The 13,422-nt window shown below is 51.9% G+C and overlaps 1 long non-coding RNA gene across 2 annotated transcripts; it reads right to left on the bottom strand.

Annotated features, from left to right (window-relative positions):
* Positions 1-1,425: 1,425 nt before the first annotated feature.
* On the bottom strand, positions 1,426-11,439 carry LOC103666676. Of its 2 annotated transcripts, none has more exons than XR_569587.2 (5): positions 11,318-11,439; positions 7,339-7,521; positions 6,849-7,159; positions 4,144-5,511; positions 1,426-1,902 (listed from the first exon to the last, which is right to left on the bottom strand). It is a non-coding gene; the product is annotated as an uncharacterized LOC103666676 (long non-coding RNA). The 2 variants fall into 2 exon arrangements; XR_005839019.1 differs by having other exon boundaries at positions 7,339-7,542; positions 11,318-11,426.
* Between the last annotated feature and the right edge of the window lie 1,983 nt (positions 11,440-13,422).

The following is a 13,422-nucleotide window of genomic DNA, read 5'->3' as shown; positions in this document are numbered from 1 at the left end:
ATTTCTCTGTTCCTTGCTGTCCAACATCCCTGTATCTGCGAACCCCCCTCTGTACACAGAGCTGCCTTGTTCACCGCTGGGGCAGGCCTGCGGCAGCCCACCTCTGTCCCTGCCACTGTCCCCTCCGAGCTGCTCCTACCCACCCCCCAACACTGGTGGTGCCCAGGAGAAGAAGAGAGGAAGAGGAGGAAGGAGGGAGGAGGAGGGGGAGGACCCTCTGAAGATCAGAAGTGAGACGTTTTACACAACTGGGGAAATAAACAGAGGAACAAAATCCATAGTTTTAAACCCTCAGTCCTGAAGTTTCTGGGCCTCACTGCTTCTTACTCCATAATTAAGACGAGGAGGACTTTGGATCGAGACAATAAGAAAAGCCATGGGCTCCTTTGTTCCCCACCCCCGTGCCCCCGAAGCCAATGGTGACAGATCTGGAGTTCATTTAGAACAGGCACCCAGGGACCCAGGTGGGCGGCATCCAAGGGCTTTTACTAGAGGCGTCTGCGAAGGTATAAGGAGCTGAGCAACTGCCTTGCCTTCTCTTTAGCGTAAAGACAGGGACACACTCTTTCCTCCCCATCCCCCGGGCCCCTCGCCACCCCTCCCTCCCCAGCACTGCTGGAGGGCTGTCTAGTCTCCACCGGAGTCCGGTTTCGGCTGCGAAGGTGCAAGACCACAACTTCCCAGCTCCTTTTATACACAGGTGTTATAAATATCTTTCTCCTCGTGCCGGCAGGTTGGGTGTTTAAACCAGACTAACATGGGAGAGAGAAGGTGGAAAAGAATCCGAGGTAAAGAGGGGACCCTTTGGAAAACAAGAACTATTCAAGTACCAGGTGTGAAAGTTTTAAATAGAAACCTGCTTATTGCACTTGGAATAACAACAGCTGGCACTTGGAGATCCCGGGGTTCTTTTCAGAAGACTAACATTTAAGTTCCAGACAGTTCTGGGACCGTCTTAACATTGCACCAATTCATCGTAGCAGAAGCTACAGCGTCGTGGCCCATTGTGTCTGTGCCTCTCCAATTCTGAGTTGAGGAGTTTGTTTTCTGAGTTACATGCTAAGCCTCTTACATTCCAACACACACACACACTCACACACACAATGACTCTGTTTTTTAAAATGCAGTCATACATGGGAATTTTATGACATCAAACCCTTAAAAATGTGGAAATTTTGGTTTCAAAATACTGGGAGAAAATAATAAACCTCTTGATTCACATTTTTTTTTCTCTCTCTCCCTCTGCTTCTGGTTCATTCTGGAACTGTGGCTGGCACCCGCTTCGGAGATGGGGTTAGGAGGCCTAATCCGGTATTCGTGTCCGCGGACCGCGCCCCCGACCTGGAAATACTCTCCCCTCAGACAGGAATAGAGAGGCTACTTTTGGGTCCCTCCCAACCTCACAAAAAGACTTTGCACACAAGATGAGAGACAAAGAGTTCTGATCTGTTGGGAGAAAGCAGTGAGCTCTGCGATGGCCAAGGCGCGGGGAGCCTCCGGGAAGGCGCCTCTGGGGGGGTGGCCGAGGGAGGAAGAAGGTCACAGGCGGGCGGAGGCGGTGACAGAGGCCCCCGCTTCCTCCAGGTGTCCTTTACGCGGACTTTCCAGTCAGGCTCTTGGCTGCAGGCGGTCATCCTTTTTCCTGTGGCTCGGGCATCTGCTTTCCAGCTCTCTCTGGAAAGCCTGTGTAAGGGCCGCCTGCCTGCCCGGGCGGCCTCGCCCACAGCTCGGTCCGGGACACAGCCCTGTTCACAACTGGGGAGCATGGTCGCAGTTCAGATGCACTTCCTCCCAGGAGCTCCGACGGATGCAGGACCCGCTGGCCTCTGGCACCGCAAACACCTGTGTTCCTAAATCATGGAAGGCTCCGTCTTCCTCCAGAAGGACCCCACTTTCCCGTGTCTGTTGGGAAAGCAGAATATACAGAATCAGAGAGGTGATGAGGAGGAGGGAGGGAGGCAAGCCGTGGCCCGGCTCCTCCAGTGTTGCCCAGGACTCGGGAGACACGCAGTTTCCTTCAGCGTGGGCACTTAGCATTCCCCCACCACTGGTGTGCGGCGGACACTCCGTAAATCTTGTGGCATGGATACGCTGACCACGATTGTAGGCACTGGGCTGCGACAGAGGCCAACAAGAGTCAGAAATCCCTCCCCGCTGAAGCTGGTCTTGCGGCGCGTGAGGCAGAGAAGGAAGGAGACACGCAGTGGGCGCCGAGATGGGGATACCAGCTTGCGGGGAAATTACGCATGGAGGGGCCTGGAGGACAGTGGTTGGGCAGATCTTACTGATGAGTGGGCATGTGGGTAAAGACCCCAAGGAAGGGAGGGAGGGAGCCGTGTTGATGACCCAGAAGGAGTGCTCCTGGTGGAGGGAACAGCATGTGCCAAGGTCCTGAAGTGGATATGTGCCTGGTGCGTCCAGCCGGTGTGGTAGAGCGCGAAGACAACGAGCCAGAGGGAGCGAAGGAGCGACCTTTGTTAAGGGTCCCATCTTCAAAATCTGCCAGAAGCACATTTGAGGGAAAAGTCATTCAGATGCTAAGAGGGCCACTTAAGTGACAAGGACGGATAAGACAGGCTACAGAGTGGACGGCAAGCACAGGTTTGGGGATTGGGGTTCGTAACGGGAGTGTCCTGGGTCTGGAGGCAAGCCTAGGAGAGCAGTGACCTGAACCACATGGCATCAGACTCTTTGAGCCCTACAGGGCTGCCGACCCTCAGGTGGGGAAGAGATGTTTTGAAATCTGTGGCAGCGAGACTGACCCTTGAGATAAAAGAGCATTGAGTCTTCATCCTAAAGCGACCTCTGCTGAGGTCAGAGGAAGAGATGGCGCACCCCTCTATGTCTGGGACAGCACCGCCTCCATGGTGTCCAACTGTCCGTATCACCAGCCGCTGGCCCGTTGGGAGGTGAGAATGTGCGGCGTCCCACCCCCTCTGCTTTGTCAACGTGGAGAAGGAGGAAGGGTCTTCATCAGATCCGCCTGCGTCTCCAGTTCCTAAACCATCTCCCGCTCCAGGTGCCCCCACCCCTGCCCCGACTTTGTCAGGCAAAACTGTTCCAGTGCGTGGTGCCCACAGATATTTTGGGATCCAAACCAAATCACTATCTCTGAGCCTCCTAGGACCTCATCCTCTGAGATAAAGACATCGCTGCCAGGCTGAGAAAGAGCCGCTTTAGACTCCGACCGACCACACGCCCTGTCGCCGCCCCACGCAACAGCGCAGGACTCGCGCCGACGAAGCCTGGGTGGCTCCCAAAGTCCTCTGGAACCGAGCCCTGTCACTGCTGGGCAGCGCCCCCTCTCCTTTCTGCCCTCAGCAGTGTTCCCAGGAACTTCTGTGAACTTACGGGACATCACTCCATCAACGCGTGTTCCTAAAATGAGTGTTTTGAGCCCTTGTGAGCTTTTGTTTTTGTTTTTACCAGTGTGGGGAGTTGGCCCAGAGGCCATGTGGGCCTGTGGGCCAGAGTACCTTTGGAGGTGGCTTGCAAGGCATTCTGAGTCACTCTCACACCCCACAAATGGAGCCATCCTGGAATAAATACTTAAAAAAAAAAAAAAAAAAACAACCAAAAACCCTACCCTGTTTCCTGGCAGTTCTGAAACTCACAAGGGGTGAGATGTCGCAATAGGAAGGGGGCAGGTTAGAGCGAACGGCTGGGCTGTGGGAAACCTGACGTGATCGCCCCATGCCCAGGCTGTCGCCAGGGCTCCGACTGCTACCTTGGGAGCTGTTCGCAGAGCAGGGAGAAGAGCCAGGCCCCAGACTCTAGCCGGAGAGAGGGGCTAACTTGGGTGAGCCGTGAGGTTGCCCCACGAGCCCCCACAGCTCTGGGCAGATGCTAGTGGGAATGCTGTCTGCTGACCAGCAGCTCTGATTCCTTTGCTAAAACCCCAGCTGTGCTGGGGACTGACCTCATTCATGAAGTAAACATTGAATCAGATACCAGCAGGCCTAACCCTGGTTGAGTGGAAATAACATGGATGTTTCCATAATTATGAAGCTGCCAATTGGATTTGGCAAGAGGGTCTCTAAATATGTCAATCGAAATGAGTTCATTACCTTTTCTTGCCAATTTCATCAGGGGCCAGTTGCCTTGTTGCGGTTGAAATTATTTGTATTAAAATGCTTTACTTACATTTTAGGTTTTTGTATCCCAAATAATGTACTGGAAAGCAGCGTAGTCTAGCAACTGGAAGACAATACTGGGAGCCGGTCGATTGGCGGGGCCTGTGGCACGGCGGTTTGCCAGCGGTTACCACAACGGATCTCGAAATCCCGATCCTGGAAGAACAGCCCCAGGGCCGCAGAGCCAGGGCCTGCCTCCCGAAACGGGCGTGGTCACAGTCTCGGTTCTGGGGTCCAGTGTCACACCACTGGGGTCTCGGGGTCACCCACTCGCTGTCGGCTCATGTGGCATCCCTCGGGGCTGTGCACCCAGGCTATAGGTTATTCGTGCCCTCGACTTCCCTTTCCTCCCTGCCCCTCCTGCCTTTCCACGCGGCCCATTCAGGAGATGAAAGCGCGGGTTCGCGACCCCATCGTAGCGGAGCCCACCGTTCGTAAAGCAGTTTCACCACCTGGGGGAGAAATGATACCGACAGCTGCTCCTTTCTTCTCCTCATTTACTTGTGGAGGCAGCTGGAGCCTAGCGCGGGGAGCCCGGCTGCCTGAGTTCTAGGTCCAGCTCTGTCCCGCACAAGATGGGTGACCGTGGGCAGGTCCCTTCCGCTCTCTCCTGCGCCTCCGTCTCACCAGTCTGTGGAAAACGGAGTGAAAACAGCACCTTCCCTCCAAGGGTTAGTTGGTGCACAGCGCTCAGAACAGTGCCTGGTTCCTGGAAGAGGGTCGGTACCACCGTCACTACTACCGCTGGTCTGAACGGGCCCGCACACGCAACCCGCCACGGCTGTGGTTGTGCGCAGTGTAGTGGCACATTGCCGAGGTGTAGGTCAACAACGGCATTCCAGGCCTGCGGGTCAAGAAGCCCGGTGGCCGGAGGTCTGGCTGATTTGCTTCGTCACTTAAACAGTTTCCACGGGCTTAATGTGTAGCGTTTCTTCCTTAGAACAGTCGTCTGGTTTTTGATAGTGAAGCAGCTCAAAGAAAGTGGCCGTCATTTCATTTGAAGACGATTCCGCTGGTGCTCGTTTCTGCAAGAAGCCCCAAGCCGAATAACCAGAGGCCGCCCTCCCAGGCCCCCAGGGCTGTCTCTGCAGCTAGTGGAGAGAGCAGCCGGCCCACAAAGACCCCGCTGTGCCCTCAAGCTAAGCCATTCAAACTCTTTCCTTGCAATGCTCTGCCCGCTTTGCCTAAGCCTGCTCCCAACACCCTGGGCCCTCTGTCCGCGCTGGGAGCGGGGAGGCCATCCCAGGGACTTGCTCCATCTCCGTACGATAGAAAACTGGACCTGGGTGAGAGACCTGACAAGCCGTGGCGGGGGGCTTCGAGCGCTTCTGATGTCTCAGGGTACTTGGAGGAATCATGGAGAATCGAGGCAAATGTCCTAAATGTAAAAAGAAATTAAAAAAAATATGTATACATATATAAAATATATTTTAGTATATATAGTAGTAATAGTACACTGTGTGTGTGTGTGTGTGCATGTGTGTGTGTGTGTGTGTGTGTGTGGGTGTAAACTGGATAAACTGAAGGCCAGTGAACTTAGTTTTGATCATGGGCAATATTCTGGAGCAGATAATCAAATGAATGGTTGCCCAGCATTTAGAAAGGGTGATTATGAGGGTCCATATTGACTATCGAAGGAATGTCTTTCACTAGGTTAGTGAATTGGGTGAGCACTTTGCCGTAGTGCAATGACTTGTGACAACAGTTCGACAGTTTCTCAAGAAATTCTTACGGACAAAATAGCAACGAAAAGGCTGCTAGAGCTTGAAGGGCCATCAGCTCATCACGCGGCGCATCTCCGTTGAAGGGGACCCTACTCGCTGAAGACCACACAGCTCCTTAGTGGCGAGGCTGGGATCTGGGCCTTCGCCTTGTGTCCCAGGTGAAGGCTCCATCCGCCGTCTGTGGCTCCTGGGCACAGTGAGGTGGACCCGAACGGCAGATGGGACGGTGTCCTTCCACGGCTTTCTCTAGTGGCTTGCCAAACAGTTCTGTCCTTGGCCCCTAAACTCTTTAACATTCTATCAACAACTTGGATAAAGCCAAAGATAACTGCTTATCAACTGTGCAAATAACACAAGACTGGAGAGAAGGCCAGCACGTTGGAACTAGAGAATCAGGATCCAAATTATCTCAACAGGAAAGAATGATTGGTGGAATCCAACAAGATAAAATGTAACTGGAATACATGTAAGGTCCCGCAGTTAGCTCCAAAACTTGATTGCAAAAGTATAGGATGTGGTTGGAAAACATGTCCAACCTCACCCATAATCAAAGAAATGCAAATTGAAGCAACCATGAGATAATCATTTTCCTTTATCAGATTGGCAGTGATTAAAAGAATGAAAATTCCCCGCATTTGGTGGCTAGGATGTGGGGAAATAGGCTCTCTTGTAAACCACTTGTGGGCGGGGAGACAAAAGTACCCCTGCGGAAAGTGATCTGAAATATACAGCAAAAGCTGTAGAATGTACCATTTGTCCCAAGAGCTTCATTTGTAGAAATGTATCCCAAGCCAGGTATGCAAAGACTTACGCACACGAATATTCAATAAAAGCACTGCTATGCAAAGAACACTTTTGGAAGGGTGTGTTACTTTGGGAACAGAAGTCTTGGAGCCTCCGAAGGGTACCACACAGGCATTGCCAAATCCTTGGTGCTATAAAGAGGAAGGATCAGGGTCTGTGCAGCCCCTGAGGCCAGACCAGGACTTACAAGAGGAGACGTGGCTCAACCGCACGCAGCAGATTCTAACGATTCATCCGGTTCAAAATTAGGATGGGGGGACTGCCTTGTACATTCCCATCACTGGCGTATTATCACCCCCAGGTTATGACGCTTGGTCCAGAGTGTCCAAGAGGATAGTCATTGTTCTTTAGCCATTGGGACGAAATGCTCGTCCTGGTTCCTTCCAACACAAAGAGGCAATGAGTCTTGGCTGCCTTAAATCATCAAAGGGTGGAGTCCCCACTCAAGTTCAAGGTGGCTGGGAGGTCACACCAGCTGCCGCTTCCTGACACTGAAATCTAGGAATAAAATGAGAAAGCCTCTCGCCATCTAACACCACTGTTACTGAGAGCCTGACCGTCCCCTTTGCCCCAAAGTTTTTAGGAGTACCTGCTGTGTATTAGTCCCCCAGGGGTACACCTAAGGGAAGTTTTTGGCTGAAGCTGAAAAAAGAAAAAAGATGTAAGCTCCTTCTCACCAAATCATTTCCACTGTATTTTGGCTTCCAGCAGACAGATGTACGGGATAAGCATTCAACTGCTCCATTTACACCTTTTCTCCTTTGCACTGATTTCATCTAAAACTTTCAATTTTCGGGGCACCTGTCTGGCTCAGTCGGTAGAGCATGTGACGCTTGATCTCCGGGTTCTGAGTTCAAGCCCTGTGTTGGGTGTAGAGATTACTTAAAAATAAACATAAAAAAAATAAAACTTTCAATTTTAATCATAAACCACATCCGCCTCAACTATACTAAACTAACTTACATGCAACACCCCAAATATGGAGATTCAGTACTTCTGCATGTGTATCCTTCGTGGGCTCTTATGTTTGCTTTTCCCTCAGTTTATGAAGTCCCTTCCTGGGCTATTTTCATTCAATCTTTCCATCAACTGTATGAGGCAGACATTATTAAAAATATCCATTGTTAACTTTTTTAAAAATTTTATTTATTTGACAGAGAGAGAGAGAGAGACTGCGCACAATCGGGGAGAGGGAGAAGCAGGCTCCCCACTGAGCAGGGAGCTGGATGTGGGGATGGATCCCAGGACGCTGGGATCACGACCTGAACCGAAGGCAGACGCTCAACCAACCGATAACTCTTTACCAAGCCCTAACTTGAGCAGCTGACCAGGCACTGCATCAGGTAGTCCCACTACTCTGGAGCTGGGAGTAGCCTTCCTCCAACCCATTTGGGGTCAGAGTAATCCTTCCATAAGACAACTTATCCCGCCATCACCAGCAACAGACCTCCGTGGTCTCCAAGGCCCTGTTCGTTCTGCTCCCTCGACTCCCCGTGTGTCTCCTACCCAGACCCCTCACTCTGAGCTCAAGCCACTCGGGCCTGTCATTTCTTCCAACCTGTCACACACTCCTTCCAGCCACAGAATTTCCACACATATTTTCCCCTCTGCCTAGAAGATTTCCCTTGTCCCGGCTCTCCTTCCTTTGCATCTTAATAATGCTATCAGATGGACTATGTGTCCCCACCCCTCAATTCACATGCTGACGCCCAACTCCCAGTACCTCAGAATGTGACTGTACTTGGGAGATAGGGACTTTCATGAGGTAATTGTGTTTAAATGAGGCTGTCAGGGTGGACCCTAATCCAATCTGACCTGAGTCCTTGTAAGAAGATTAGGACCCCTAGAGAGACACCAGGAGAACAGGTGCAGAGAGAAAAGGCCATGTGAGGACACTGCAAGCCAAGGAGAGAGGCCCCAGAAGAAACCAAGCTTGCGACACCTTGGACTTCTACTTTCCAGGACCGTATGAAAACAAATTTCTGTTGTTCAGCCCCCTAACCCACGGCGTTTTGTTACGGCAGCCTGAGCTAATACAATTGAGAAGTCATTCCTTCAGGGGCGCTTCCCCCACCCCTCCCCTCCTTCAGCACTACGTGGCTTTTCCTCCATCACACTTGCCACGATTTGTGAATAATCATCTATTTGGATGGCTATGTGGCTACTGTCTGTACCCCTTCCTGGGGATGTAGACTCCGGGGGGGTGAAGAAACAGGTGCGTTCAGACTGTCCAGTGTCCTTCAGCCGCCAGCAGGGGCTTGCTGCTCAGATAGGGGGAGGTCCCACATCGTTGGGTGAAAGGCTGACGTGTTGTTTCAACGACATTACACATGAGGAAACTGAGGTTCCGAAAGGTTAGATTTCCTAAAGGTCACCAAGTAGCTGAGAGGCAGGGCGCGACTGGAACCGGAGCCGCTACAGCTCTGGCTCTTAACCACTAAAGACACTCTGCGTTTTGTTATTGTTGCCTGTGTGTGTGTGTGTGTGTGTGTGTGTGTGTGTGAGTTTCCTCCACTGTCTTCTTTTCCTCAGTCGCTAACTGCCCCATTTGGAAACGCATCTATTCAGTCAACAGAGCCTTCCTGAGCGCCTCTCCCATGCCAGCTTCTGTCCAGGAACAGGGACTCCAGCAACGACAAAGGGGATGAAACCGTTGCCTTTGTGCGCAGCAGGACAGCAAATAAAATCAAGAAACTATATGGTGTATTAGAAGGCGATAAATGCAAAGGAGCCCAGCGGAAATGAGGGACTGCGGAGTCAGACTAGTGTTCAAAAACAGGAGGTGAGAGGGGCGCCTGGGTGGCGCAGTCAGTTAAGCGTCCGAGTCTTGATTTTGGCTCAGGTCATGATCTCAGGGTCCTGAGCTCAAGCCCTGCATTGGGCTCCATGCTGGCCGTGGAGCCTGCTTAATATTCTCTCTTTCCCCTCCCTCTGCGCACCCCCTCCCCCCAATATCAGGAAGTTAGAGAAGGCCTTTTTCAGTAAGGAACGTTAGAGCCAAGACTTGAAGGAGGTGAGGGAGAGAGCCCTGGGGCTATCTGAGGACAAGTTCCTTGCAGAGGTAAAAGCAAGTTGTGTCCCAGAAACAGAAATAAGCCTGGCAAATGACCCGTGTGGCTGGAGTCAAGTGAGTAAGGAGTCATAATTAGGAGATGGGCTCAGCCAGCTTCCAGGAGGCTGGTAGCACAGGACATTTCTGGTCATGGTGAAACTTGGCCTTTTATTCAGTGAGAAGGGAGTCTTTGGAAGATTTTCATAGAGGAGCCACATGATATGACTTTTAACAGAACTGCTCAGGCTATTGTGTGAACACATACTGAGGAGGAGAGGGCTTAAAGGTGGACTCCGGGAGACCAGTGAGGCGGCCATTATGATAATCCATGCGAGATGATGGGGACTTGGTCCAAGATGGTGTCAGTGGAGGCAGAATTCTGAATAAGTTTTGAAGAAAAAGCCAATAGGATTTACCATAGGACAGACTAAATATGGGTGAAGGAGAACTCAAGGTTTGGAGCCTGAGAAGCTGGAAGGATGGCGGTGTCATTACAATGAACACAGGTAGAGCCCCTTTTTGGTGGGGGAAGGTCAGGAACTTCGTTCTGAACACGATGAGTTTGAGCTTGCCTACCAGGCATTCAAGTTGTGATGCCAAACAGGGAGCTGTGCATTCGAGCACGGAGAGTCGAGGAGAGGTCCAGGTTTTCATCGGCAAAAACAGAGGGCCTTTAAAGGCCATGGAAATAAATGACACCACTTAAGATGGTAAGTGAAAAGAGAGAGAGAAGTCCAAGGAGCTAGTCCCAGGGGCACTGCTACATTTAGAGGTCAGGGGACTGAGGAGGAACCAGCAAATGAGATGGAGAAGCAGGAGGCAGGGATACAGTAAGAAAACCAAGAATACGTGGTGTCTGGGTGGCTCAGTCAGTTGAGTATCCAACTCTTGATTTTGGCTGAGGTCCCGATCTCAGGGTCCTAGGATCGAGCCCCCCCAAGCCCCCCTCAAGGGCTCCGCACTCAGCGGGGAGTATGCTTGAGGGTCTCTCTCCCTCTGCCCTCCCCCTCCTTGCTCTCTCTCTCTTAAATAAATCTAAAAAAAAAAAATCAAAGAAAACCAAGAGTGTGCGGTCCCACAAGCTAAGTGAAGAGAATGTTTCCTGGAGGACAGGGTGGTAACTGTTTCAAATGTTGCTGACAGAGCAGGTGAGGTGGCCACGGGGAGGAAACCGAGTGTGCTGGGAGAGGGTACAGTGGGAAGTGAACTAGGGACGCGAATACAGACACTTTGAAGGAGCTGTGATATTTAGAAAAAGGGAGAGAGAGAGATGAGCTGGGAGCTAGAGGGAGAAGTAGAGTCACGTAAAGGTTTTCTTAGGAAGAAATAATATATTTATATGCTTATGGGAAAGATCTCCTCGAGAAGAAATTGAAACTCAAAGGGGTTAGGTCGCTCTTGGCACTAAGGCTCCTGGGCCAGACTGCTTCTCCACCCCACGCTGCTTAAGTGATAAATTTTAGCCTCCCTGGGGCCTCCAGCCCTACACAGGATCCAGTCTAGGGCAGTCTGAATTTCTACTTTACTTGGGCCAGAGGCACATCCGGTACTTACTACCTTAGGTGAAAAAGCCCCTCAAATTGCATTCTGGGCTCTGACTCTACCTTTCAGGGTTCTCGGGAATCGCCTGTCCTCCAAGGCGCGAGGGCGTCCGGGTTGCCAGGGCCACCTCCTGGCGAACGCGCCATGGAGCCTCTGCGCGCATTCGAAACCTCCCCAAGGTCAGCTGACCAGCGCTCCTCCCATCCCGTCTCGGAGGCGGGGCTCGACGCACCGTCTCCACAGCAACTCCCTTGCCAGTCCGCGCTCAGGGCTTCGGCAAGGCAGGAGGCGCGCTCGGATGACGTCACGCACACCGCGGCGCTCGCGTGACATCACACCGGCTCCGCGGACCCGCAGGTACGAAGGCGGACAGGGCGGCAGAGACGGCGCCTGTGCACTTCTTAAACACCAAGCTGTGAGCGAGCGCGGCGGAGGTCCGCTTGCAGCCGCGCAGGTCCGCTTGCAGCCGCGCCTTTCGTTTTACGCGGGAAATCGCCGGAGGTGCTGCAGTTCCGTCTGGCTCTCTCGGAGCTACGTTGAGGGCAGATAGCCGAGAGTCGACTGATTTCCATCACTTCTCCCCTGGGCCATTCCTCCTTGAATCCGTAATGCCACCCACCCGTCTGAAAATGCTAGTTGAATTCCCACATTGTTACCCCCAAGCATCCTTAGCAGGCCACCTCCTTTCTAAACCGGCGCTTGTTATATCAGCAAAAAAAGTTTGTGGCTCAGGTTGTAAGTAAGAGTAACCAGACTCCGACTGAGTTCTGTGAATTCCGAAGTTCTGGGAGTCAGGATTTGGATTTACAAGGACTTGGGACTTCTCTTGACTGCTTGTGGTTCTTTCAGATTTTTAGCCAGGATTCAAACAGTCGACCCCGCTAAGTAAATGCCCTCCAGGTGAATGAAGTGTTGCTGTTCCCAAACTCCTGGCCGGCATTGTGCTGACCCTTGGGATACAGTGATGATGACACCCCTGCCATCAGTGAGAGACCATTTCGTTGATTAATTCAAGAAACACTTGTTGACCATCAGCCGTGTGCTGGGCAGTTTAGATCATTACTGTTCATTGAGAGAATGAAGTGTGATGTAGGATCCAGCATGTGACTAGGAGCCAGATTTGATTCCGGACTTTGGCTCTGCTGAGTGATCTTGGGGGAGTTACAGATCCCCTCTGCACCTTGAGTTCATGATTTCTACCATTGGGCATAATAATGCCCACCTCCTACAGGTGACTGATAAGAGTTAAACTTCATGCTACAGTTTGGGAAGCCCTTTCTTTCTACTTTCTTGTGTTTCTGCCCTTCTCAGCCCCTGTCACCTCAGGCTGTACACGGAGGACACCAGCACTAGTGGAAAACTACCTTCTGACCAGCACACAGCCCCAGAGAATCATCCACAGATTCTCCTCAAATTGTTTTAAAAACAGCTTTCACCCAGACTCTGCTTTCTGTGGGTCTGTATGCTGAAGCCAAGTTATATTTAAACAGAGCCCTCCCACCTCATCCCCAAGAAAGCTCCTCTAAAACCACCTAAATCCAAAAGAAACAAAAGAATCCCTTTCTTCAAGCGCACGGTGAGTTGAAGCTAGACATGTACAGTGTGTTGGAGGGCGGCCTGGGCGATTGGGTCGGATCCTGGGTCACTGTCTGGGGACGGACGAGGCACCAACAGGGTTGGGGAGCAAGTGTCTGGCTCCCCTGTCACCACAAGGCCTGTGGTTTCCAGCCCTGTCTGCATCCACGTCCCACTAAACAACAGTGGGAAAGAAAACAGGCTTGCACACAAGCAGACACACACACACACACACCCAGACTTGCACAGCCTTCAGAGGAAGTGGAGCACAGATGTTCTGGGTTTCCTGTTCGATGCTTCCACAGCTGGTCGAGTCTGTGGTTGTGGTTTGTCTGTCTCGGGCTCATGTGAGAGACAAAAGCTGGGCTGACGGGAAACCTCCCCTCCCGGCCCCCCTTCCTCAGCTCTAACTGATCAGTCACACGGAAACCTGGCAGGTCAGACATTTCCTGAAACACCCAGAGCTTGGATTCTCCCAGGAGGAGGCTGAATCCCCCTCTTCCTGAGAAGCAGCCCCTAGGCTGAGGGTCAGCCCTCAGAGAACCTAGGGATGACGGCAACGTCTCTGAATTCACTATTCATAGAGCGCTGC

The sequence above is a fragment of the Ursus maritimus genome, unplaced genomic scaffold (genome assembly GCF_017311325.1).
Source record: "Ursus maritimus isolate PB19 unplaced genomic scaffold, ASM1731132v1 scaffold_32, whole genome shotgun sequence".
Lineage (NCBI taxonomy): Eukaryota > Metazoa > Chordata > Mammalia > Carnivora > Ursidae > Ursus > Ursus maritimus.
The sequence above is the reverse complement of the archived record's forward strand: the minus strand, read 5'-3'. Positions and strand labels throughout refer to the sequence as shown.